The sequence below is a fragment of the Gastrolobium bilobum genome, unplaced genomic scaffold (genome assembly GCF_033153095.1).
Source record: "Gastrolobium bilobum isolate Gb01-03AN ecotype WA unplaced genomic scaffold, APGP_CSIRO_Gbil_v1 utg17978, whole genome shotgun sequence".
Lineage (NCBI taxonomy): Eukaryota > Viridiplantae > Streptophyta > Magnoliopsida > Fabales > Fabaceae > Gastrolobium > Gastrolobium bilobum.
The window spans coordinates 142118-147152 of record NW_026895463.1 but is presented as its reverse complement, the minus strand read 5'-3'; positions in this window follow the sequence as shown (position 1 = coordinate 147152).

Genomic DNA, 5035 nt, shown 5'->3' with positions numbered 1-5035 from the left:
AACAAGGCTCCAACCACCCAAACAAGGAACTCAGCCCCAAAACTCTCTCTCAAACAGCAAGACAACTGAGAACACAAGCCACTACTCACTTCCCAAGAGGACTCTCACTTACATCAAGTGTTTACAAGGAAAAAGTGGAAGTAAATGGCCTAAAAGCTTCAAGAAATGAAGGAGAAAGCCAAAGGGTATGTTCTGGTCACCCACACACAGCAAGGTTCACGTAGGAAATGTGTATGGCCTAGGGTTTTGGGCCATACTTTAGTATTTATAGTCGCTTAACACTTAAACGCACATTATTAAATTTAATTGCTACGCTTAGCATTTTAATCCCAAACTCAGGATTCTTAACCTACACAATTTTACAAGAATTATCATATTTTTCTTATAATTTTTGGAGCACCTTTCCGGTACGCGCTTTTCATAGCCAGTACCAGTTTCTGGCACCACTTCTTATTATTTTGACTTGAAACTCGTTTTACAAGTCCTACATATTATTCTAGTAATTATCATGCACTTATTATAGTTTTCCTGGATACTTTTTCGGTACGCATTTATACCGACTAGCAGAACCGGTATCTGTACTTTTCTTCCGAAAAACGACTTTCAGCATTCTTAATCACTTACTATAATTATTAAAGCCTCATAATAATTATTAGGGTCAATTATGGAATAATTTCTTAATTTCACATAATTAATTAATTAACTTCCTTAATTAACGGTGCAGATTCTTACATGAACCGAGTTGTTAAAAGACGAACTAGTGGGCAACTCGTCATCTGGAAGTAAAAGCAATACAAGTTCAATTATAACTTGGGTTAGGTTAACATGAATAATGTCTCGGCAAGCTGAAGATTCAATTTGCCGAGATTGGGGGTATATATATTACCCCCTAGAACCCTTGAAACTAATCTAGGATTTTTGCATGTTCAAATTCCCGGATGCTTCTTACAGGGAAGTCGGAAGAATTTGACATTTAACCTGGTATATACAGAGACTACATGAACCAGGATAATGTCCAAGAAACTCGAAAACTCCGAATAACTTTCTAAGATACCTGGAAAGGTATAAAACCTGTAGAAATTCGGAATATTCTTAAAGCTATATACACCCCGGCATCCTGGACACCTAGACTGCCTGGCTGAGGGGCAATGGTTATGGACTCATATATGAGGCCCATTTATCCTAAGCCTAATAAGGGGCAATTCAAATATAAATCTGATATAATTAAGGGAGGATATCCATCAAGGATATCAATCCTAATATGACAACATTAAACATGGGCTTGGGCTGCTGGTAGAAGCACAGAAGATCCAGAATCCAATATCCACAGGTAAACTCCATAAATAGGAGATAAAACCTATAGGTATGACACACACACTCTCTCTCTTACTGTTATGCTGTCACTAAGCATACACACCACCCATTTGGCGAAAACTATCTATTATTCTTTGTGCACAGAGATCTTCTAAACTCAAGGGTATCTAACTCATAGATACCTTAGAGAGAGCACCTAGATCCAACATAAACATACTAGCCCATTGGGCTAAACACCTCTGTCTTCAAGAAAAAACACTTATAAATCAAAGTCGTTAGATCAAGACAATATCAACAACTCTCAGATGAAGTGTCAAATGATCCGATCATATATATATATATGAAATTATTTCTCAAGTTGCTGGACATCCAGCTACTAATCATGATCATGGATTCTCATTTATTCCCCGTATTTAATGTTTTTACCCACCCATATATGATTATGATTCCTAGCTTGACTTCCAGTAGTTTGAGAAACAATAGCCCCATATATACATATATATATATATATATATATATATATATGTATGTATAAAATAATTTCTACAACCGCTTTACATACAGCAATGAAAAGTGTATGGTTATGATTCCCCATATTTAATGCTTTTATCTTTTGTATGGTTATTGATTAACTATATTTAATACTTTCATGTATATATATGGCAAATATTTGATTGCTGCATGCATAATAGCTACAGAAATGTAAAACCCCCCCACACATATATATATATATAAGAAAAATATTTCTCAAGTTACTTGAGATATTTTTATCTTCGTCCACCCAAAAACTACGTCGTTTTGTTTATTTATTTTTTTATATTAATTGATTCACCTTTGAATGGTTATGATTCTCATTTTCTCTCTCTTCCTTTATCACCATTTGTCTATCTTTGTACGGTTATGATTTAGTAGCCGGAGATAAATTTATCTCAAGCAACTTGAGAAATGATAAGCCTTATATATATATATATATATATATATATATATATATATATATATATATATATATATATGAGAAAAGTATATCTCAAGTAACTTGAGAAATATTTTTCTCTGTCCACCCAAAAACTACGTCATTTTATTTATTTGTTTCCTTATATTAATTAATTCATCTTTAAATAATTATGATTCCCTTTTTCTCTCTCTTTCTTCATCACCGTTTATCCATCTTTGTACGTTTATGATTTAACAGTCGGGGATAAAGTTATCTCAAGCAACTTGAGCAATGGTAAGCCCTACACACACCCCCCCCACACACATACATCTATATATATATATATATATATATATATATATATATATATATATATATATATATATATATATATATATATAGATATAGACACACACACACACATCTGCATCCATTTTTGTATGGTCATGATTCCCCATATTTAAAGTGAAAGCATTAAATATGGGAAATCATAACCATACAAAGGTGAAAATAAATATAAAGTATTAAATTTGGAAAATCATGACCATACAAAGATGGAAATAAATATAACTGTTGGATCAAGTTAATCGATCTAACGGTAAGATTGATTGGTAGTCACTTGGTAGTAACACAACTTGGTTGTCACAATATCCTTCCCCTATATATATATATAGGGGCAGGATCCTTTGACACCGGTGTCAAATTTTGAAATTTGACACCAAATCTCAACCGTTGATTTCCGCCAATCAACGGTTATCATTTATTGGAATTAATAATTAATTAATAAGTGTAATTCCCAATAAATGATAACCGTTGATTGACGGAAATCAACGGTTGAGATTTGGTGTCAAATTTCAAAATTACACTGATGTCAAAGAATCCAATCTCATATATATATATATATATATATATATATATATATCATTCTCTGCCTACTCGTCAAACTGTTATGGTAAAAGAATTATATATACAAATTTATTTATTTTTAAAATTTCAATAAGTTACTTTATGTCATTAACTGTACGATATAATGTCATTAAATTAATTTTATTATAATTAATATCAAAAATTTCTTTTAGAATAATAGGAGTCAAGTTTGATAGACTTACTTATTTACTTAAAATGAATAAAGCTCTTCAATTCCTACGGAATTTTTTTTTCATTTACAAAGCTTAATCTGAGAACCTATTCAAAGGAAACTAAATTTATTATCATTGGACTAATAGGCATTAGTAATAAATAAATTAAATCATTTCATTCATATTGTAAAACAAAAAATAAATTATAATATAAACAGGTTTAAACGAATATGTGATCAAAATTAAATCTTATAATTTAGTATAAATACTATTGCTAATTAATTAAAAGTAAGGACCATATAAATAAATTGACAAATTTCTTATTTTAAATCAATTTAATTTATACAAAATTACAAATTAGTTTTGGTTATTCTGAAGCAGCTTCTCGGATCGGATCAAAGTTTATACTCCACCGTGGTAATCTTGGATACTTGGACTTATTCATAAATAATCAGACGCTGTACGGTGAAATGATCATTCAACTTTAAATTAGTTTTGACTATTAGATAGGACCGTGTAGCATAATTCTGTCTCTTCATTAAATTCTATTTATTCGATGTTTTACGTACGATAAGATTTATTTTCGACATTTAGGTAATACTTCAAATTTTTTTCTTTATATACATAAAAAAGGTAAGTCTAAGAAACTCAAGTACTCATATTCGTCGACAAGGATCAGGGTGCATATTTATGCAAGGAGAAAAAATAAGTAATAAAAAAATTAATAATGAAAATTACTTTATTTATTTAACAGAAAAATATTTCTGCAGTTACTGCATATAAGTTATCTGTATTTATTTTCAAAACGACGTCGTTTTGGAATTGAAAGATTAAAAAATTATAATTATAAAGACTATAATAACCCTGAAATAAATTAAAATTATAAAAATATCATGATTTCCGATTTCCACCCAAAACGATATCGTATTGAACTTACTGCAAATAACTTATCTGCTGCAGAAAAAACAAACTCTTTATTTAATACAATAAAATTAAAGGATGTACGAAATTAGAGTATGATTTATATTCCAATTTAGAAATATTGGTTAGTCGAAAAGAATTCCCACCGTCTACCAAATAATATAAAGAATTGGGAAAATTATCAAACAGAAGCTCTTTATAAAATGTTTTATATGCGAAATAAAAATTGCCACTTTTTTTTAACGAATTACTTTTATTTTTTACATTGAATAATCTCTTCAGCATCCATTTTATATTTTTTTTACTTCCTTTTTTTACTTTCTATAATTCTTCCTAAATACATTTTACGATATTCTTAGTTATGCACTATATTTTCATCTTCTCAAAATAAGGAGAACTTGATATTCCATTTTAGGGGAAGAGTGGTACCACATCACATTCAGCCTCTCAGCGTTACCAACTAGTCATATGGGGAACTTTTAGATCGCATTATGCACCCTTGCGCTTCACCTAATTAGCTTGCTGTGCTACCAAACTCGTACGAGGACATGGCATTTTTTAAGGTACCGTTTGAAGACTTATTAATTTTTTTATCTATTAAATTATATTTTAATTTGAGTTCAGTTTAATCTTATTTTACTATTTCTAAGAAAATGCTAGCTTTATTTCTTAACTTCTCGCTCCCTTTTTTAATTTCAATTTCAAATTTTCTGTAAACCTAATCATTTATATCATAATCTTGTACTTCAGATCCTCTAACGTGTTCTTCACACTCTAGAGGAATCAA